This window comes from Pelodiscus sinensis, chromosome 8 (assembly GCF_052426305.1).
Source record: "Pelodiscus sinensis isolate ZL-2025 chromosome 8, ASM5242630v1, whole genome shotgun sequence".
In the NCBI taxonomy this organism is placed as follows: Eukaryota; Metazoa; Chordata; order Testudines; family Trionychidae; genus Pelodiscus; species Pelodiscus sinensis.
This window is the reverse complement of record NC_143059.1, coordinates 28,548,360-28,572,093: the sequence shown is the minus strand read 5'-3', so window position 1 is coordinate 28,572,093 and position 23,734 is coordinate 28,548,360. Positions and strand designations below refer to the sequence as shown.

The 23,734-nt window shown below is 42.9% G+C and overlaps 1 protein-coding gene across 1 annotated transcript in view; it reads right to left on the bottom strand.

Annotated features, from left to right (window-relative positions):
* The window catches only part of COL13A1 (collagen type XIII alpha 1 chain), a 118,750-nt gene extending 112,188 nt beyond the window's left edge, over positions 1-6,562 (bottom strand). Inside the window, exon 1 of the mRNA XM_075934944.2 lies at positions 6,542-6,562. The gene's annotated coding sequence lies outside the window, so the exon portion shown is untranslated. The remainder of the gene's footprint in view (positions 1-6,541) is intronic.
* Positions 6,563-23,734: the final 17,172 nt, after the last annotated feature.

Genomic DNA, 23,734 nt, shown 5'->3' with positions numbered 1-23,734 from the left:
ATATCCCTGTAAACCTCATTCTACGAGGAGGAAGGGATGTTTCAGAGTAGCACTTTATTTTGAAATTTGACGCTGTGTAGACAGTGCCAAATGACAAAATGAGCCATTTTGAAATAGCATCGAAATAAGATACGTAATTTGAGTAGCTCAAATTGCATATCTTATTTTGATTTACGGTGCTGTGTAACTGCACCCTCAGAGACCATGAACAGGTCCACATTTTCCAGTAGTTCAGAAAAGAGAAAGTTACACTAATGTGAATAATAAGCTAACACAGGAAATGTCATGTCTAGCATAATGTATATTAATGACTGTGTTCTATGTCCCTTAACCCTTTGAGAATGCTGCCTAATGCATCTTTAGGGTGTGAAAATCATTAAGTGAGGTTTCATGAATGTGCATGCCTCAGAATATATGAGACAATGCTTGAACCGAATGGCAAAGACACATGGACACAAGGCAATTGGCATATTATTAGTTTTGAGTCTTAATGTATATTTAAATTTGACTATAGAATTTTTTAAAAAAACCCTCTGTGTTCTTGGTCACAAAAAGTGAATTCTCTAAAGACTTAGAGGTCAGTATGCTGATGCCGTGAAGTTATAGATCTACTTAACTATTTGTGAATTTATCTGCACATTTTGCAAAAATGACATTGTAAAATCTCTTCAGTATTGTTTCTGATCATCAGTTTGATTTTTTTTCTAGCTTTTACTATGAAAAAATAATCAATGTTTCTTTTGTACCTTCTCATATATTTTCCCCTGTAATACTGTTTTCTACAGCACCCCACAAAAATAGACAACGTAGGAGGCTGGAAAACAACCCTAACTGTATCACCTACATGAAATATTTGACCCTCTTCTGTCTTTATCCCTTTAATCATGGCAATAGGCCAGAACCTCAAAGCTGTGTCCATTAGTGATCAGTAGGAGTTAGGGATATATACTATACTAATAGACAGGGAATTCTGGTGAGGAAAATAATCTTTGATGTTGGTAAATGTTCAGAAATGCTCTTTTTTCCCCTAGCACTGTCTGTAATCAAATGAGAATATACAACAATACAGGTTGAACCTCTCTAATCTGGACTAGCCTATTCTGTCAATGCCCCTAGTCTGACATCATTGGCAACCACATGGGCACTTGAGGGCTGGAGCATTGACAGGGAAAAACTGGCAGGCCAGGGTCAGGTGTGTTGGTGGACTAGGGAAGAACAGAGCCCAAGAGTGGAGCTCCTGCTTCCCAGCAGGCCAGAGCAGAAAAGCCTGATGGGGACAGAGCAGCAGAGCCCCACGGTGGCTGGAAGCCAGGAATAGAGGGGCAAGTATTGACCTCCCCTGCTCTAGCAAATTCCCTGGTTTGGGATTGGTCAAATCCGAAGGGCACCAGACCAGGGAGGTTCAACCTGTACTTTGCTCTGTAGCCTGCTTACACGCCCTGCTATCCAGTGATGCAAAGAGCAGTTCCAAAAAAAGGCAAAATGGAGACAACTGCCTTGAAATCTGGGGAGTGAACCATTGATATCTCTCCCTTCAAGGAATGCACTTTGCTGCCAATGTTGCTCCGTAACCTGTCCTTGCTGCCTGTCTGAGGCACATAGTAATGCTTCAGATCAGTGTTTCAGAAAGTGTAATGTGGGAACACTTTCAGAAACACTTTAATTGGCTGCTCCAGTTTGTTCATGTACTGGAGCCGTGGCCACGGAGCCTTGCAGCTCTCATTGACTCCGTTTCATCCTTTGCAGCCAAGGGGAGCCATGGGAAGCAGCGTGGGCCAGGCCACCGTTTCCTGTGGCTCCCACTGGCTGCAAAGGATGAAACAGAGCCAATGGGAGCTACGAGGCTCCTTAGCCATGGCACATAAACAAACCAGAGTAGCCAGTTAAAGTGTTTCTGAAAGTGTTTTCGTGGTACCCTTTCAGAAACACCGCTTTAGATTAATGGCCTACACACACTTCACTATGCACAACATTTAAATGCAATGGGGTAAAAAGTATTTAGAGGTTTAACAAATCCATAGTTACAGATAAGTACTGTTTTGTGATCCAGGAGCACTTCTTTCACATGTAAGTTTTGATAAATCAAAAAGTCACATCTCTGTGGCCACAGTTGTACTTCACATGATTTACACTGGCAGTTCGATTAAATGTGCATAGATGGTATATGACTGCAAAGGAAAAGGAGACAAGATCTATTCTTTTTTATCCCTTTCTGCTTTTTATACTGCACCCATCAACATGTTATTTGATCTATCTCTTTATCTCTGTGTCTAGGTGCTGTGCGTTGTTTATTCAGAAAACAATGGAATTTTTCCATAAGGGACAGGAAATTCATTGTCTTTGATTTCTTGGCTTCTGATTGGGAGCTTACTGCTGAGTTTTCTTGTTCTTTAACTTGAACATTGCTTTTCTCTACAGCTGAGCTTGGCAACTTGTTATGAAGATGACAAGGGTCAAACTCTCATGATCTGTAGTGAAAGCGTGATTCAGATTTTTGGATCTGTTGAGAAACTCTTCCTGGCTGTGCTCTGATTGGTATTTGACCACACAATGACTGATAGTGTATAGGACTGAGCTGTGTCTGGTGTTAGTCTGCACAGTGAGACTGATACAATATGTGATGTCAAAACGACATGTACCTCATCATGAAATGATGTATGAGTCCACTGTGTCTGGTATTTAACTACACAGTATTTGGGATCTTCTAAACAATACTAGCAGGGGGGAAATCATCTCAGTAGTATAGCAAATAAATGCCAGATGTTTATGAGAAAGACTTGTCTATGATGTGAAGCCAGGAAATACACTGTATCGTGGATAACAGTTATGTCCTGCACTGTATGCTAGCATTGTATTCATAGCTCCACTGCTTGCCAGCCTGTTGTTTTTCTGAAGTGGCTATCGTGTTAGTATCCAAGCACCAAACAACAGTTATGAAGAAGGTTTGAGTGGTCTTAAAAGATTTTTTACTTTCTCCTTCCCTCAGGCAGTGGGTGGATTTTTTTTTCTTTTTGCAGAAGTCGTTGCTGAGGAGACTTCATCCAAAGGTGGCGTATGTTGGGATCAGGTGATGGGCAGAGTGTGGCTTGGTCTGATCTCCTCTGGCAAAGAGTTTCATACCTAGGTCCTATTGCTGAGAGTGTTCTATTCCCTGAACATGAAAGACTTAATCTGAGTCTCTCTCAAGTACAGGAGCCTCTCTGGCTTGGAGAATCTCTGACAGTAACTCTACTCTGAAGTAATCTAAGCCTGGATTGTAAGAGCCTTGTAAATTAGAACCAAACCATGAATGTGGATCTTAGATGAAGGGGGAGGCAGCAGTTTCACACAGCACTTTGCATCAGCTTTTACTACTTTGAGGTGAGACACTGTACTGCACCCATTGTGGCCCTTCAGATGACCACTGAATTCAGCCCCAGGTAGCATAAACAGAATAATCCAACACGAAGGCAATGAAATCAGGGGTCAAAACCTTGTCTAAGGGTGTGTCTACACTGAAGGACTTAACTTGAAATAAGCTATGCAAATTGAGCTACATCAATTGAGTATCTTATTTCAAAATAAGGAGCATCTACACAGCAGTTATTTCAAAATAAAGCACTCTTTCTCTGACTTCCCTTACTCCTCATACAATGAGGCTACGTCTACACTGGCCCCTTTTCCGGAAGGGGCATGTAAATTTCACCTATCGTAGTAGGGAAATCCTCGGGGGATTTAAATATCCCCCGCGGCATTTAAATAAAAATGTCCGCCGCTTTTTTCCGGCTTTTAAAAAAGCCGGAAAAGAGCGTCTACACTGGCCCCGATCCTCCGGAAAAAGCGCCCTTTTCCGGAGGCTCTTATTCCTACTTCAAAGGCTCTTATTCCTATGCACTTCAAAGTAGGAATAAGAGCCTCCGGAAAAGGGCGCTTTTTCCGGAGGATCGGGGCCAGTGTAGACGCTCTTTTCCGGCTTTTTTAAAAGCCGGAAAAAAGCGGCGGACATTTTTATTTAAATGCCGCGGGGGATATTTAAATCCCCCGCGGATTTCCCTACTACGATAGGTGAAATTTACATGCCCCTTCCGGAAAAGGGGCCAGTGTAGACGTAGCCTGAGAGTTACAGGAGTTGGAGTAAGAAGTCCTCTAGCTTGACAGTATTTTGACACTACTTTGAAATAAGTGCCTGCTGTGTAGATGCGGACTGAATTGTTTTGTAATAGCGCTAGTTATTTCAAAATAGTGTTGCAGTGTGTAGCCATACCCTAACAGGAGAGAGAACAGTCTCCTGGCCTACCAAATGTGGAACAAAAGAATTCATAGAATCATAGGACCATAGAGCTGGAAGAGACCTCAGAAGGTCATCAAGTCCAGCCCACTGCTCTAGGCAGGACCAATCCCAACTAAATCAACCCGGCCAGGGCTTTGTCAAGCAGAGACTTAAACACCTCTAGTGATGGAAACTCCACTACTTCCCTAGGTAACCCATTCCAGTGCTTCACCACTCTCCTAGGCTGTGTCCAGACTCAGGGGTTTTTTCGGGAAAAGTAGCCTTTTTCCGAAAAAACTTCCCCTGCGTCCAGACTCAAGCCACATTCTTTCGAAATTAAATCGAAAGAACGCGGTTTTTCTTTCGATGGCGGTAAACCTCATTTCACGAGGAAGAACGCCTTCTTTCGAAAGTTCCTCTTTCGAAAGAAGGCGTTCTTCAATGTAAATAGGGCTTCTTCGAAAGAGAGCATCCAGACTCACTGGATGATTTCTTTCGAAAAAGCAAGCCACTTTTTCGAAAGTTCAACGTGCAGTCTAGACGCTCTCTTTCGAAAGAGGCTCTTTTGAAAGTATCTTTCGAAAGAGCCTCTTTCGAAAGAGGCTTGCAGTCTAGACATAGCCCTAGTGAAATAGTTTTTCCTAATATCCAACCTGGACCTCTCCTACCACAACTTGAGACCATTGCTCCTTGTTCTGCCATCTGTCACTACTGAGAACAGCCTTTCTCCATCCTCTTTGGAACCTTCCTTCAGGAAGTTGAAGGCTGCTATCAAATCCCCCCCACTCTTCTCTTCTGCAGACTAAACAGACCCCTCTGTGGTATTCCTTGTCACTGTGGTAATTAGTACGCTCACGAGTAGTGAGATGTCCATCATGTCTCAAGGATCTGTACTGCTTTGACGATACAAGGCCTGCTGCCCTCAAATGACGGTGAAATTAGTGTATTTGCCTTTCCACAGGCTATATTCTTCTTTCCGTTAATAATACTTCTGTTTCACAGTGTTTGAGGTTGAGCCAACTACTCTTCATCTATCTATTGATTTCTCCCTGGGAGATGGCTCAGGGTGCCACAGTGGAGAAAATGCATTGACTCTATTCTCTAAAATCCTTATGGTTTATTCATGATTGATCTCAGCAACAGACCATTGCTCATGGCTTCATGTTCATTTGGATTAGAGTTAGTTATGGATTTACAACTCCCTGAGAAGCTGGCAGACACCATGTTGATTTAATTTAAACTAGTGAGAATGGAACTAGTCACGTAAATAAGCTTCTGGGGCTAACAGAACCAACTGAGAACGTCAGGTTGCAGACTGGATTTTCTGTTTCAGGGGTGCTGAGAGGAAAGAGGGTGGCTGTGACCATTGAGCACTACTGCTTCCACAGGCAGGCAAAGGGGAGCTGAAGACTGGATAACACCCTATATGTTCTCTGTGCACAGTTGGAAATAAGAAGCATCTCTGGGCACATTACCTAGGCTGCCTGCCTTATACTCAATGAAATGCTAGGTCATCAATGCTGGCCCCTGTGTGGTTATGCACAGAAGCGGAGAAGGGGAAAGCTACTCTTGAGTTCTCATCCCTGACCAGAACACCTGCAAAAGGTGAAGCACGTTGCCCTCAGTCTAACTCCAAACCAGTTTGACACTGTAACACACTTTCTCTTTCTCTAGAAATCTCTCAAGAAACTAGCGGAGTGACTGGCTCTGCTGCAGCCACAAAAAAGCATGGCTTGCTCCATTTGGTGTCTGAATTTCACTTCACCCTGGCCTGACCTCTATATGTCCCTCTCACTTCCACTTCCTGTATCAGCATGGATTAAATAGATGCTTCTTGTATTCCTGTATTCCAAGCTCCTCCAGAGTTAAAATAAACAATCCAAACCACTGCAAAACCCATCCTGGTATCTGCTTGAAATAGAACCTCCAATCTTTCCTGGAAAGCCTGTAGAAGCTCAGATTCCTGTCAGTGAGAGTGCAATACAAATGTGGTTCTAAGACAGGGAAGGTGATTCATATTGGAAAGGTGATCTTAAAAGGCCACATGTTTCCCAAACACAAAAGGGTCTTATAAAGAATGTGTTTCTTGGAACACTGTCCTGCCAAGGTTCTGCTGTTCCTATCCTATTGGGATCCATATCTCATTTACAACATGTTCTTCATCTAATTTAGTTCCACCACTGGAGACCATTGCCACCTCCCTGTATACACAGCCTTGAGGCCTGCCTTTCAAACTAGTGCCAGAGAGAGAGTGAACAAAAGGGAAACAACATGGTAATAGAAAGCTTTTACCGGAAGTCCTGGTCTTCCTGTAGGGCCCTGAAATAAAACACAGAAAAGGCAAAGTTGGCACAAAATCGGGGGGGGGGGGGGGGGGGGGGGGGGAGAGGAATGGTAGAGAGAAGAAGCAATGATTAAAAAGGAAATAAACAGTGAGAAAACAGAGCCACTAAATCATCAGAACAGCTTTCATACTAGCCAGATTTTATTGTTACATTTTTCCAACCCATCTTCAAAGCATTATTTCTATTTGATATGTCTTTCAGTGATTCCCAAACTGGGAACTGCTAGCACAAGGAGAGTTAGCTAGTCCTGTGATTCTGAGTCTCTTCCTTGTTCCTATCCGACGATGAATAATAATTGTTCATGTACAGAGTTTCTAGAATTGCCATAGAGATACTGTATGATCAAGACTGTGAGGGGAGGTAACTGAGATGCAGTTCACACTATGAAAAAGTTTGAGAGCCTCCAGACGACATGTTTCTTTCTTTCTTTCTTTGGCTGTGTCCAGACTCCATGCCTCCGTCGACGGAGGCATGTAGATTAACCAGATCGGAAGAGGGAAATGAAGCCGCGATTAAAATAATCGCGGCTTCATTTAAATTTAAATGGCTGCCCCGATCTGCCGATCAGCTGTTTGTCGGCAGATCGGGAGAGTCTGGACGCGATGCCCCGACAAAGAAGCCTTTCTTCATCGACACAGGTAAGCCTGGTTTCACGAGGCTTACCTGTGTCGATGAAGAAAGGCTTCTTTGTCGGGGCATCGCGTCCAGACTCTCCCGATCTGCCGACAAACAGCTGATCGGCAGATCGGGGCAGCCATTTAAATTTAAATGAAGCCGCGATTATTTTAATCGCGGCTTCATTTCCCTCTTCCGATCTGGCTAATCTACATGCCTCCGTCGACGGAGGCATGGAGTCTGGACACAGCCTTTCTTTCTTTCTTTCTTTCTTTCTTTCTTTCTTTCTTTCTTTCTTTCTTTCTTTCTTTCTTTCTTTCTTTCTTTCTTTCTTTCTTTCTTTCTTTCTTTCTTTCTTTCTTTCTTTCTTTCTTTCTTTCTCTACAGATTGCTGACTTTCAGATTACCATATCTACCTCAAAATTGTTTCAGAAATAACAGACTCTTTCAATGGAAATTCAATGAGATCAGGACCATTCTAATCCACCTGTGGTTTTAAATCTCTTCTGTTGATTCAACAGTATATGCCCAAGAACAAGTATACAAGGGAGTGTTTTCATCATTTCTGCAGCTTTGCCAATCCTGTTGACCACTGTCATGTATCAGAAATGGTTCTGCAAAAATATAGTTCCTCAGCTGGCCCTAAATCAAACAGGGTCAGAGTAGGCCCTATTTTGTTTAGCTCAGAAGCTGAAACTTCACATTTACGTTCTATGAAATGTATAATAAACAGAATTTTGGTACATCAGCATTTCTGAGTTGCTAGCTGGACTGATACATGTGAAACCAGCACTGTGGGAATCTGGTCCACAGATTATAAACTAGTTCCCATCCGTTTTATTCAGAAAAAAACATTGGGGAAAATCTTCAGCATGTAAACATCGAGTGCTTTGTTTACTTATTAAACAGTGAAGTTTATGCTTGTGATTTTTGAACTACTATCACATAAAGGCTCTTAAATTCCCATAGCATTCAATAGGTTATGGTTAGCCACAAAAAGTTCCACTTTGGTTAATTAAATTCAGTCCACCTAATTTCATCTTGTTATTTCAATGGGCTACAGAATTCTCACTTCCTGCATTTATACAGACAGGTTCAGGGGTCAGAATAAGCTGGTATACAGTAGCACACTGTGTCATCACTTTTCTGGTGGCCCCATTTGTTTTTTCAGGATTTAAGCTTTCATTAAAATATTGAGTTTCTTGCCCTTCTTGTTGCAAAGAAAATGTGACTGTGAACTGATGCAATTCTGCCTTTGTCTACCAATGGAGTTGTTTGAAGAAATAAATCTGGGAAAACTTTGAATTGATCCATTCATTTCACTCTAGTGCAGGCCTGGACAAAATATAACCCATGGGCCGGATCCGACCTGCCAAGCCACCGGATCTGGCCCGTGGAGGCAGCAGGGAGCCCCAGGAAGGCTCCCCGCAGACTTGCACTCTGGGCAGAAACACCGCTGCAGGGCTCCCTTTCTGATTTAAAACTGGAGGGGGGGGGGAGAGGTTAGGAGCCACCCTGCCCCTAGCACATTCCCATTGGCCAATTTCTGGCAGAAACCGGCCAATGGGAGCTGTTTGTTGGAATAACAGGCATCTACGAACAATCTCGCCCCTTCTCCTGGGCTCAGTTATTCATGAAGCACATGGCCAGGCAGGCTGGCAAACATTTTAAGCTCTGCAGGCAGGCAGGCTAGTTTGGCAGCTGGCAAGTACATCTCTTGGCCACAGCTTGCTTTTGGCACCCCAGTCCTTTCCTGCCCCAACTCTCTGGTCCTCCCCCACCACCTCAACATACCCAAACCCTCTGTCCCCTTCTTACACCTATACCTTCTCCCAGATCTGGCACCCCAATCTCCTGCCCCAGATCACAATCCCCTCCTACCATTGGTCACATCCCAAACCCCTGCACTCCAGTCCCCTGCCCTAGGTCACAACCACCTACTTCATCCCAACTCCCTCCCAGATTCCAGTCTCCCTCTTGCACCCCCGTCCCTTACCCCAAGCTCCCTTCTGCACCCAACCTCCATCCCAGACCCCGCATCTCCATTAATATCATGGAAAAGTGTGGCCCTTGACCACTTTCCAAAATCTTGGAGTGCCTCCCCTGTCAAAAATTATTGCCCACCCCTGCTCTAGTGTAACAATAATAATGTCAATATTAGCACTATTAATCATTTCATTCCGGGTAATCTGGCAGTAATTTACAGGTGCACTCGCTTTGTAGACAGAGCTTGAGTACAGTAGCACCCAAACCCATCCCCAAAATTGTGCCCTGGATAGGCTTCAGTCAAAACCACAGAACTGAAATCTGCTGAACTTTGCATCCAGAATTAATCCCTAAATATATTTATAGATTTATGATAGGACCCAATCCTGCACACCTTTGGGTAGAACTCTTACTGAAATCACTGAAAGTGTTGTACTAGAGGGCTTTCAGGATCAATATCTCAAAGGGTACATCTACACTAGCCCCTTAGTTCAAACTAGGAAGGCTAATGAGGATGACCGAAATTGCAAATGAAGCGTGGGATTTAAATATCCTATACAGGCAGTCCCCGGGTTACATGGATCCGACTTACATCGGGTCCCTACTTACAAATGGGGTGAGGCAACCCCATACTAGCTGCTTCCCCCCAGCAGACCATGGAGACACGAAGCTAGCGCCCCCCCCAGCAGATCAGGGAGACGCGGAGCGGCTTTTCTCAGCAGGCACCTCAGCTTGAGAATAAAGGACTGAGGGAAGTGAGGTTTGGGAGAATAAAACTGAGCTCTGGAGAAATGTTTGGCTAGAGTTTCCCCTACAATATGTACCAGTTCCGACTTACACACAAATTCAACTTAAGAACAAACCTACAGTCCCTATCTTGTATGTAACCCGGGACTGCCTGTACTTCATTAGCATGTTCCTGGGTGGTCACCATTTTGGAAACTAACTAGCCTAGAATAACTGCCCGCGTCTACACATGGCAGAGAAGCGCGATTCCGAGATAAACCCCTTAGTTCAAATTAACAGTTAAACCTCATTCCATGGATTTATTTGCAATTTCGGTCGCCCTCATTAGCCTCCCTAGTCGAACTAGGGGGCTAGTGTAGACGTACCGAAAGGGAATACAAATCTGTACCATAGCAACTAGTTCTTAAAATGTCTTCTGTAAATTGTTGTAAACCTGTAAAAGCCTTATTGCTTAAGTTATAACAAAAAATGCAGTGTTTGTGGGGTATTCCTTCAGTCTTTGCAAGGCTTTTTCTGATTGATGCCCTTCAAGGTATTTTAGCAGCAATAATGAAGTAACAGGACAAACAGTCTGGCAGTAACTGGGACATTTTTCTGAAGTCTAAGTTGTCTGAGTTGAGTTTTTGCATTTGGATAACATTTTGAAAGAAAGCTGTCTACACAGTTTTTCTTCAGAACTGATGATTACGCACATCTAGGCAACTGATTGAGTGGCAGAGAATAAGTTGCATAGGAATTCACACAACATATATTTGCACCCATTTTGGAAAAAAATACATCCAATTCAGTATATGGCATCTTATGCATGCACATTACACACTGTTATCCTCATTTTTGTATGTGAAAATAGTTGAGAGTTTTTCTAGCCCTTCATATTCACTGTTTCTACCTTATGAGCTTTCTTAATCTGATCCTGTGAGCTTTCAGAACTGTGCAAACCTATATGGGTGCATATGAGCAATCTCACTAAGGATCTGGGCCCTCTGACCGAGTACAAAGGATGTTTGCTGTTTGAGAGATTCTGGGAGACTTCAAAACCAAATTTGGGTATCACATTGGACATAACATATGGAAGACAATTGTTACTGCTCAAGCCCCCTTTGCCCCTTTACCATCAGATGCCCACTTCGTAAATGCACTGGAGCTTTGGTACTTACAGGAGGCCCTGAAAGAAAGAAAAAGGAAAATAAACAGTGATTAGTGTTGCTATATAATAAATCCTGAAGATGAAATGTAAATGGTCACTCCTTATATTGTGCTATTTTTTGTTCTTTCTGTGGACTGGATTCTGATCTTACTTACTCTTGTTCTGCACCCAGGTAATTCTGTTGTTTTCAGTTAATTCATCCTGATTTACAACACTGAAAACAAGATCAGAATCAGATCCCAACTTTCCTTCCTTTTCTCCGGTTTCAGCCTGTCTCTCACCCATTTTCATTTCAGGTAATTGAAATTATGTGCTGTAGTGAACAATGAATTACAACTTCATGAAATCTGATTTTTAAACCCACTAAGGGAAAATACGATGAAATAAAATCAGGATGCTGCATTATTTACAGATAGATTTAAACCCCACTGATTGTGCATCTACACACCATCCTAAACTCTAAATAAGATATGCAATTTGCGCTATGCAAATTGCATATTTTATTTCCACTGAATTTCAAAGTAAGCTATTTTGAAATTTGGCATGTTTACACAGCGCCAAACTTTGAAATAACAGGCTATTTCGAGACAACCCTTAACCCTCGTGGAATGAGGCTTACCGGGATGCTGAAATAGCACACCAGTTATTTCGAAAAATATTTCAAAATAACGAGCAGCTTGTGTAAATGTGGGGTAGCTATTTGGGGATATCTGCGGTATCCTGAAATAGCTTTGCAGTGTAGCAAGTGTAGAGTATTTGGTCAGTCTCTCTTCTGGTCAGACAATCAGTATCTGCTTTTACCATAATTAAATAAATAATCCTTACTTTTAGTTTTGCTGATCACTAATCCAGGCTGGGGGTAAAATCCAGAGGTTATACGTTAGGTGGTGTGAGAGGACCTAACTCACACTAATTTATGCTCAGTAAACTCCTTGGAACCTACTCCCAGACTACTGACATGTGAGAGAGGCTAAATTTGTTTAGCTTCTACAAGAAAGAGCTTTAAGAAGATATAAGAAAGGGTAAGCCAAAATAGCTGCCTTTCTGCTTTAACCTATGCCTTCTGAGTCTTCATCATTTAAATTACATCTGTATAGAGTCCCTTGCACATTAATAGAAGGTTTAGGGGATTCTCAATGTTATGAGTTTAATATGCATCACCGTAGCCATCAGTCTTCTCTTGTCAGTCTCTTTTAATTTCTTTTATAAGGAGGAATTTCAGATTTAATACTTCCTTTTTGTCCAGCCCGTCAAGTTTAAAATCAAAAGATAAAGTCAAGGTACTCTACAGAAATGTCCTTTTCATGGAATATTGGACATACATGGGTGACCTTAAGAAGAGAGGATCTCACCTGATGAGAGAAGATGGAGAAAGGCCTGTCGTTTATTACAAATGTACTTTTAAATGCCCATTAAACTTTCTTAGATCACACCCCTAAATTCCAGGTGTATATCTGATATGGGCTGAATTCTTCCTTTCGTTACATGCACTCGGCTGCCAATGATGTCCTCAAGCATCGCTCTCATAATCTATGGCAGCATTTGTCCCTACAGATTTACACTATGGCTTGAATGCTGTCCCTATCCTGTATTGCAAAGATGCTTGGGTTTTATTTAGATGCATGCTTGCCAAAATACATGCTATAGACTAACTCTCAAGCTTATCCATACCATATTTTAAAATTATGGCTGCAGCATAGATGGTAGCAGCAAAAACTACTGATGCTAATCATGATAAACTTGTGCCAGCTTTTAGCTATTGAACTGATCCTGAAGCCCTCACTCATGTTGCTTGTCCTCCCTCATGCAATTAACTCTAGTGGGATGCCTCATCTAAGTACAATTTACACCATCTGCACCCTTTCAACCACAGGGGCAAACCGTCAGGCAGACAGAATTTAAGACCACTGATTCACTACTGCATATACCCCCCTTTTAATGAGTTTTGTGTCTTTCCGGGCAATAGCCTGACCTTCGGGAACATGTTGCATTTGAGAAAATAATAATAATAAAAAAATCCAACCACACAGCAAATGCCATCAAATAGCAACTGTCCTCAATCTAGAAATTGCACCTAATTTCTGCTCCCCATTTCTGCTACAAACTATAAGCAATTTGTATGTTTATTGCAAAATGCAATAGAAAAAATCCAGTCTCTCTTTCAAGTTTCCTTCTCAGGTCAGCCACTGGTATTTTGAAGATGTTTGTGGCCTAGATACCTACTGGTGTTTTTTTTTCTTTTCTATTTTTGTGAGTAAAATGGAGACAGACGTACACTTGATGTCATCACTTGTTACCATGACTATTTGGATGATATCATAGAATATTTTAGTCTGCCATTCAGCAACCCCATCTGCACCTCTTACTGAAATCAGGGGCTGCTTGACACCTTGGAAGCTGATGTGATCAGATTGCAGTGAAGCATGCCAGACCTCTGTCAACAGCAGCAGCATTTCACAACATGCACTCTGACCAGCTCCCTCATTCCCTCCCCCACACTGCTTCATCCCACCGTCTTTTATTACAGCTCACGGGGCCATATAGCTCTGAAAACTGGCGCTTCCCTCTTTCTGTCTTACAATAAGGAATGCCCCTTCAGAAACTGGCACAGTGAATATATGTCTTAAGAGGATGTGACACTTTACGCAGTCAATCCTTTATTCTAAGCTATCTGAGTTCAGTATAGAGCTGGAGAAAGGGATTAAAAGTGGTTTTAAACCACACTTATTTCCCCCTGATTCTATCTGGAAGGGACCATATCACAAGAGGAAGTTCTGATTCTTCTGTCAGGTACTTGGCTGTCTGCAGAGACAAGAGACTAATTCAGCAACAGCCAGGAACTACTGGGGCATCAGGGCATAGCCACACCCTCTTTCTCTCCAACACTCCCCAGTGTCAGGGGAGGTCTCGGGGATGAGATCCTCTAGGTTTACAGCTGCTTTGTTTCACCAGAGTGATGAAAATCGTGTGGCACAGGGGACAGCTGAAGACCAAGCTACTTCTTGGTGCAAGGTAAAGCAGCCTTAAGTCTGCTCTTACACACAGCTGTTGAGGCCTTGAGGGGCCATTCTGGCAGCTGGGTATGGTATTGCTTAGACATAGAGATCTCCATTAACCATTTAAGCTTGCCTTATGTCTGCTTTATGACATGAGACCCAGCACAAAGCAGTCTTAAATTGCCTTCCTTGTCTCATTTGTCCTGAGAGCTCTAAATCCCCACACTTAATTTTCAAAATTTCAGCATTCCTCACGACATTTACAAGTGTTGTCAGTGTAAACATGTATAGCACCCCAAAATGACACTGAATTTTCAAGATAAACACCACCTAATGCTACTGTGCCAATGGTAGCATTCCTTTTCAATGTAATGTAACAGAACCTTCCACTTGTTATTCGAAATGAAGCTGCCACAGAAACCAAGGAGCCTTTGTTGAGCAGAGTACATAAGGCCTTGACTACTGGGGCCCAAACCAGTTATTGTCACATTGAGTTTTGGTAATTACACTGGTCCAACAAACCTTCAGATCACCCTAGGTCTATATTAACAGGGGCAAAACTACAACAGAGTCCCTTCAGCTGTATGTAGCAAACTTCAAAGGGTACGTTTATACTGCATGGCTATTTCAAAATAAGCTATTCTGGAATAGTTATTCCGAAATAAGGGTATGTCTACACTAGCCCCCTAGTTCGAACATTAGAGAGGCTAATGTAGGCATTCGAAGTTGCAAATGAAGCCCAGGATTTAAATTTCCCGGGCTTCATTTGCATCTTCCCGGGCGCCGCCATTTTTAAATGTCCCTTAGTCCGAACTCCGTGACCGTGGCTACAGGCGGCACGGAGTAGGTAGTTCGAATTAGGATCTCTAATTCGAACTACCGGTACTCCCAAGGATTAGAGATCCTAATTCGAACTACCTACTCCGTGCCGCGTGTAGCCGCGGTCACGGAGTTCGGACTAAGGGACATTTAAAAATGGCGGCGCCCGGGAAGATGCAAATGAAGCCCAGGATATTTAAATCCGGGGCTTCATTTGCAACTTCCAATGCCTACATTAGCCTCCCTAGTTCGAACTAGGGGGCTAGTGTAGACATACCCTAACTTATTTCAAAATAGCACGTCTGCACTGCCGGGAAGCCTCAAAATTAGTCTGAGGCAGGCTTCCCTAGTGTAGATGTGCTATCTTGATTTAGAGCCTCAGGAGACACTGGAGAGGAATAACTTAGAATGGCCCTGATAAGGGGTTATTTCAAAATAGCAGCAGCGGAGTGTCTACACATGCTTTATTTTGAAAAAGCTATTTCAGAATAGGCATTATTCCTTGTAGAATGAGGCTTACAGATATTGGAATAAGCCATCCGTTATTTCAAAGTTATTTTGAAATAACAAAATGGCTGTGTAGATGCTCACATTGGTATTTCAAACTTATGCTAATTATCTCAAAATAACGGCACAGTGTAGACACACCCAAAATGACTAACATGCTATGCTTGCATTTCCCAATCTGACAAGCCATACTGCCCGCTACTCTATGGTGGGCAATAATTTGCAGTTGGATGCTTGGTTAAGGAGGAGCCACTTGTTTGTTATTCACAGTTTTAATTTACAAACAGGTGAATTGGCTTCTGCCATGCTACTGCCTTTAACCTGGTACTTCAACAGCCTTTGTTGATAAATCCTGTGCTGAGTGATTGCCCCAAACACGGATACACACACCCTACCCATTCAATACCATATGGCAAACAAGTTCAAGTGTCTTTTTCAAAAGAAAATGTTTTGGTATGGTTGGTATTAGCAAATGTTTAACTTTACACAGCAAGTTGTGTTGTAGGTTATCTACACATCTTAGGACAGAAGGCAGACTGCACAGCAGCAGAGAGATACACGCTGCAAACAAAAGCAAAAGTCAGGCAAATCTCTGACTAGAAGTGGGGAGGCAACTTGCTCTGGGGATGAAATTTCAGGAAACAACTTTTTCATAATAAAGTCAAGGTGGGAATCCTGGGGTGTTCTCTACCTAACAATGGACACTTGCAGGGTGTGGGGTACATACATAGTGGTTTGGGACAGAGAAGACACCATTGGTGAAAACAGCCCACCTAATAAGAGACAGATGTGGCACTCTCCAAGTCAGTGAAAGAAGGGAACTGTGGGGGTTGGACATGAGGAATGTTCTCTACCTAATGAGGTGGGTGACCTTAAAAGGTGTAACCATAACTTTGGAGATGTAAAAAACATCCCTTTTCTGTTTTCTCTGCTGCACCCACATCCTTCCACACCCCCACTCTTTCTTCAGAAATGCTCCTGGTGTGAGTGTGCTCAACCAAAATAACTTTCAAATTGCCCTTTAACCTCCTTCCTAAAGAACAGCAGCTGAGAGTGTCAGTGCAGACAAAGCTGACGCTTACAGCAACCAGAAAAAAAAAAGCGGTGGCTGTGGGTAAAGAAAGAGCGAGGCTATAATAACTGCTGCATTGCAATAACTACTGTGTTTGTCTCTTTCTTCCCAAATTAGCCTGCTCACAGATATTAGATTTCCACCCAACCAAGCACTATTGCTGCTGGAAGCCAAGGAGTGAGAAATCTGGTCTTTAGTATTGAAACCAAACTGAATTTAAATAACAAATGGATACACGAAAGAAACAGACCACAGTCCCAATCCTAATCACTAAGACGTAATTCTACATAAGTACACAGCCCCACTAAATTCAGTGGGTTTCCTTATGTGAGTAAAGTTATTCAAGTGAAGTTTGAGGATCAGGACATATATTTTATAACAATCCTCATGCCCTGTAAAATCTCTAGACATTTAAATACTCCACTAGAATAAACGGTGGCAAAATACTCCTAACTTTGTACAATAATGGGTTTATTACGAGCACCAGAGACCTTCCTGTTGGAGGGAATAAAATAGCAACGAACGGGTAGTGAAGAAATTACAGTTATCAAATACATTGGGTACCCTTTTTCTTTTACTATATGCTAATTTCCATATTTTATTTTTCTCTGTGCCCCGGAAGCTTATCTATCCTCCAGGAAGATGTTCTCTTAATACCTTTGGTTTCTTTTCTTTTGAAAAATCTTTGTAAGATGCCATTTTTCAGAACTGAAGAGTCTATGTACATAAAACTTTGACTAAATACTAGTAAATATCTGGGGCATAAACTGACATGTTTATTTCATCAGGTTCCCAAATTTTCCTGAAAACTTCTGTGGATATTGCTTGTGAAAAGAAACATTTGGATTCATTTTTTTGTGGTTTCCTCTCAGTGGGGAAAGTGGGATACTCAATACAACTGTCAATATTTTCTGTATTTTCCATATTCTGTAGCCTTTTTATTTTCAAGGAAAGTGCCCAGAAACTAGGCTAACTGATATGATGGAGTAGCTGACAGCAAGTTCACCCGTTAGTATTGGATGTGACTCTGTTGATGATTGTAGAGTATTTATTCATCTACAAAAAATGTTCTTGTGTAAACTCCAGTATTTAGAAATGGGGACCATAGATCATCTCAGTTTTTCCACACTACATGTCTCACACGCAACAGGGCTACCTCATGGGAGAAATAAAGATAATTTTAAAAAATCATTTGACTCTTGAACTTTGGTGACCTATGATAGCAATGTCAAATTTAATTCCTCTCCTGTGATCATCAGACCACGGTGAATGAATGAGTGCATCAATTTTCAGGATTGTTGCTCAAAGGGGCACTTCAGCTGTTAAAATCCAATAAAAGAGACTGCTGACCTTATGGTGACCTTTGATCAAGGTTCAGCTATGGGATTTCTCCCCCTGTCTGTACTCAAGTACCTATAATGAACAAGTATGTCATGATTCTAGCTCAATGGGAACGTGGAAGTTAAATCAATGAGCCAGTTATTTACTCCATTATAAGCATCTGTATTATATTAGATATTATAAACTAGAGATGAGTCAAAATCAGAAACTTCATTCAGAAACTCTTTTGCTTTTTTGTGGGGAAGGTGCCATTCACATTCATGAATCCCAAGCGATGTCTGTCATTTTGGTCACTGCTCTTATCCAAAACTGGAAGGAAAAATGGTTCCAGTTCGGATTAAGCTGAAATCTTGAAGGCAAAAGCAACATTTCTGCGAAATTCAGTTTCCAAATAGTGGAAATTTCACAAGATCAGCTATTCTCTTTAGATTTCTAGTGTATTGAGCCAACATCTCAAAAAATTAACTTGCAAAATTTTGACCCCATCCATTTGAACCTGCAGCCTCAACTTAAATCTAATCTGGATCCAGATGCTATCTGATCTCAACATACTACAATCTTTCTGTCATAGAGAAACCAGATTGTATAAGGAGATGTTACACAGTAAGCCCCCTGTTTCAGTAAAAACAGTGGAACATTCACCTAGAATTAACCAACAAATTTCCAAACTATTCAATGTTTTAAAACCATAGTTAAACTTATGAACATCAGTCCAAACATCTTTAAACTTTGTGCTGGAATACCAGGCTTTCCTTTCTGAATAAGATGAAATCACCTGACCTTGCTTGTGCTGCATTAAGTTAACAGCTCAGCCAAAGGGATAGAGACTTTAGTGCCTCCCACATCAAAAAGCCATAGGATAATCTTTGATGTATGTGCTTATTATTTATTTAATTTTGCAACTGTAACAAAAAAAACTTCTTAAAACAATAGTTAAATATTCCTGCATTTCCAGACCAATTGAGACTTGACATTGGGATATCATACAATGATCTTGCAGTTCCACTGAAAGAATATATAAGCCTTTGTCTGCTCCAAGAGATAAGCTCAGCAATGCTGTTATATCCTGAACAACACAGTAAAAATCCAGTAATGCCTGTGGCTCTTTGCTCATTAGTACGTGCACCACAAACAGATCAAAGACAGGAGACTAGCTGAGGTCCATCCTCTGTATACTCCTTCTATAAAATTAAAAGTCACAGAAAGGCAGCAACATGGTCACATATAAATAAACCAGTGAGCTGAGCATTCTTGTAAGAATACGCTAAGCCTGCAATAACTTTACTTATGGAAGCCTTCTGGGGTTTGGCTCTGAATGCAGGACCTCTATATATAAGCAAAGAGAAAGCTAGAGTCCACAGATGCAGCAGTCTTTTGTAACATTGCCTTCTCCCACCGTTGGAGAAAGAACAGATAATAGTGCCTATGGGAGCCATGTAATCCAGGGTTATCTATTTTGATCTGCTATACGATTTTACTATAGCAAAACAGTCATTTGGCAGAGGGTATAGAGGCATCTACTGCAGAAATACCCAAAGCAAGATGTTTTCCAGTCCTTTCTTTAAGTGTTTGCAACACATGGGGAGTATAAAAAGCAAATGGATATGACATTCCAATTCTCAGGTTTTTGGACACATGGTAACCTCTTCAGACTTAGCCCCGTCACTAATTTCCCACCTGAAAAAGCAGCAACAGTTGTATGATCTGCTCAAATCATTTCTGCAGCCACGCCTCTCATGCTGTTCCCTAACATGGCCCCACAAACTGTCCTGAGGTGATTCCCGCTGCTGCTGCTACAGCTGATGCTCAGGTTCAGGACTTTGTGCAGGTAAATCTGTTTTGCCCTTTTCGATGTCTATTTTTACCTCTCTGCCCCCTTAAGCCCTCACTCACCCTGATCCATAGACATTTATCATTTCAAGTTGCATAATGTTTGTTACATTTTGGTTTTTGGCAGTGTCTGTCTTAGCAGAGCCATGTTACAGGTTGAAAATTTCATTTACAAGAAATCTTCAATGAGGTACAAAAACTTGCACTATCAACAAAGATAGCGTTTGTCTCTGTAAACCACATGAAAACTATACAGGCTGAAACCTCTCTTGTCTGGCACTCTCTGGTCTGGTAATATCCATGGTCCAGCATGATTTTACTTAGCTGGATGTCCACCGACCGGTGTGGCCAAGTTTCCCGTGGTCCCATAAGGCTTGTTTTAGGGATGTTAAATATCAGTTAATTGAATAGTCGATTAACCTCATGAATTCTTATCGGTTAGTCGACTATTCTGTAGTCCCTAGGGGTGGAGCCGGCAGCCAGTGCTCTCTAGTCCTCTGCCACTCCACACTGCTGCCTTTGCATCAGAGGCAGCAGTGTGTGGTAACAGGTGGGAGCTGGTCTGTGAGGGGAGCTCGTTTAAAAACCAGCTCCCCTCACAGACTGGCTGCCTGTCACCCCAGGCTGATACAGAGGCAGCAGTAGCGGGTGGCAACAGTCCCTGTCCATGGGAGGGCAGGGTCTGAGCTCCTGGATCTGACACGAGCCTGAACTGAGCCGAGCTGCTTGCCCTCCTGGCTCCCAAAACACTTTAAATGCAGAGCTGCAGCAGGGGTAGGTCCCAGACCCAGTGCAAGCCAGGACTGAGCTGGGCTGCTGGCCAGCCTGCTAAAAAATTTACTGGCAAAGGTGGTGGTGGGGGGGGGGGGGGGAGGTGCGTGTAGTCTATAGCATTAACCTATACGTTTTTGCTTATTGGTTAATCCACTATACTATTACATCCCTAGTTCGTTTACAGACACCATGCTGGCTTTCGTGTCCTGTGCTCTTATTTAGCTCTAATTTACCCCCTAAATGTCTCCTATAAGCCCAGTCAGCAGTAGAAGTGTTGGTAATGTTGCTAGACACTATTAACTTCCAGTGGCCCAGCAAATTCTCTGGTTCAGTACCGGTCAGGTCCCAAGGGTGCTGGACTACACAAATTCTACCTATGCTGGACACAGAGGCCATTTCTGGATAATCACCTGGGGCCTGACCCAGCAGGGACGTGGAAGGGAATGCACTGAGCAGCAGCAGGGTGAATTGTTGATATGGTTCTATACCTCACAGCCTGTTGCTCCACACTGTGCAATCAGGGTTTAGTCCTGGCAATGAGCAGGAATAGTAAACTACCCCAAAATGTCTGCCACCCGCCTCTTTAATGCTCAGTGGGTTGTGCTTAGGAATCTGAGGAGAAGCATCCTTTTATGTCTTCTGGCATGTGTGCAGGCTCTACAGAGCAAGGTGGTGCACCCTGAAGATGGCTCTCTGCTCTGTGGGAATCTTGCAATGGAGGAGAGCTGCTTCAAGACAGGGCAAAGCACAGGCCCAGAGCTAAGTGGCACCAACAAGTCTGCCCTCTGTAGGCTGTTGGATCAAGTCCTTAGAAAGGTAACTAACTTGATATTCATTGAAAAGTTGGGACATAGGCAGGCTCATTGGTCTGGCCACAGTGAAACATGTTACTGTCACCAGGGCTGCCATTCTCTGCTGGACACTAGAAATACTGTGAGGGCCTCCCCCTCATGCCTCCACATTGTCACCTGCCTGGCTGTCACAGAGATATCTGGTTCTGAGGGTGGGAAGGAGGAGGAGGGGCACACACAGTCAGCGCTCTGATATGCACTGCGGGCTGCTAAGAAGAAAAGTTTGGAAAGTTTGTTTTCTCCCCATTGAAGGTTTTAACTGGATGCCATTTTCTGGGGACAAGTTCTCTCCTGCCATTCTTTTATCTAAATGTGAAGAAGGAAGTTGCACTACTTATGATTGGGGTTGCCAACCGTCCTGGAATCGGTCTTATTCTCCCATTTGCTATTGAAAGCAATCCAGGAGATTTTAATAGTCCAGTTGGTGGGGGTGGCACAGCAGGGCTGAGGCTTGCTCCCTACCTGTTCTGGCTTTGCATGGCTTCTGGAAGCCACAGAATGTCCCTGTGTCTCCAAGGTGCAGAGGCAGCCAGGGGTGTCTGCACTCTGCCTGTGCCCTAAGCACTGATGCCACAGTTCCTATTAGCTGCAAACCCCTTCCTGCACCCAAACTCACTCCCAGATCCTGCACCCCACCCTGCACTCCAATCCCTCGCTCCAGCCTGGCAGAGGAGAGTGAGAGTAGGGAGTGGAGTGAGCTGGGGATGGAGCCTTGGAGAACAGGCAGGACAGGAGAGTGGTCTCAGGACAGACGGAAGGACAGGGATGTTTGAGTTTGTGTGATTAGACATGATGCATAAGACTTGCCCAAATCAATTGAAAGCATGAGGACAGGAGCCTGGGAAAAACATTTTGTGTTGTAAGGAACTGACAACTACAATATATATAGGCAGAGAAACCAGTGTGCCTCATTACGTTTTCTGAGAAGGAGAGCATGACCTACAGGTTCAAAGTAAGAACTGACACCATTAACACTTTGTCTAGCAGGACAAATACATGCACCACTTTACCATGTCACAACAGCCGAATACGATGCAATGGGGCACACTTCTTGGAATTTTTAAGAAATCAGGGCAATCTTATAACACTTGTCATGGATCATAAATCTATAGTGTGTTCTCACCAGTATTTTAGGTTTGTGCAGTCCCGGTGTAACTGAGCCACTAGCTGAGAAAAAAAAGTTCTATTACTCCTTCATGGACCATGTCTCAGTAGGCCTGGATTTTTCAGGAGTAAAGTCAACAGCAGACTGCACAAAACTCTCATTAATGAAACCCTCCAACCACTGTGGGTGCAAATGAAGCCAATCATTTTTTCCATCTCACATTTTTCACAGTGGGCTATTAGTGAAAGCCAGAGAAGGTGCTTCAGGAAACAAATTCAGTACCTATAAACAAATAGCAAAAAGGAGCAAATCCACGAGCAGCAGGCGTGAGAGGTGAAGGTGAGAGATCAAACAGACAATCCCACATTAATAGCAATTAAACCCGGCTAGGATAAAGTGCAAAATGTTCCCTGATGAGGACCACCACGCTTATGTGCTGCCCGCTCTTCATAGCAGGGGCCCTATCATTATTACAACCCCTAATCCTTCTATGATTTCATACTTTGCTTGTATTATATTTGAATATCACTTTATAATGATGTTTGAGCCCTGAGTGGCTTGGTGCGTAGTGGTGAGGGGCACTTCCCTGTGGCCAGCAGCCCTCCATGCTGCTCCAGAGACAGGACAGTCAGCCGAAGCATGCTTAATTGGGGTACTTGGGGGCTTTTTCACCCTTCGCACCCCACCCTGCGTATGAGCCTGTTATAGTTATCCATGGTCTTCTAAGCTACCTTCTGTGTCTTGCTCCACTTGCTTGTACCCCTCTCAACAAAGAGCTCTCTCTCTCTCTCTCTCTCTCTCTGTATGTGTTGGTGACATCCATGTGCTGAACTGCAGAAAACATGCCATAAAATGTTCTGATTTTCTACAGTGCAATGCACATATATAGTGCCATATGATATTTAAAATATATCAAATTCCTCATGCATCTTTGGCTGCTTGTCCTGCTCTGTGCTCACTAATCTGTCTCCACTGAGACCACTCCTAACATTCCAAAATTCTCAGCACTTTCAAAGACAGCATCTCAACCTCTTTTAAATAAAATAGACAAATGGCTCTGGCTTCTCCTCCTGCCCTCCCAAAAAGTAAAATGTCTCATAGCAAAATTACAGCATCAGGACAGGCAATAGTCAACGTTGGCCCAGTGAATGCTCAAAGGTCTGATATGTTATGAAGATGGGACTGACCGAATTACAGGGCCCCTTTGTGGGGGGCAGCTCCATATTCCTGGAAGGAGCGGAGCCTCGGGTGGAAGGGGTATTACTGGGGTCAGTCAGCCCTCAGTGCAGGCTGGACCATGCCATGCCCACCACCCCAGGCAGCCCTTAGAGCTGCCTGGAGCATGCCACA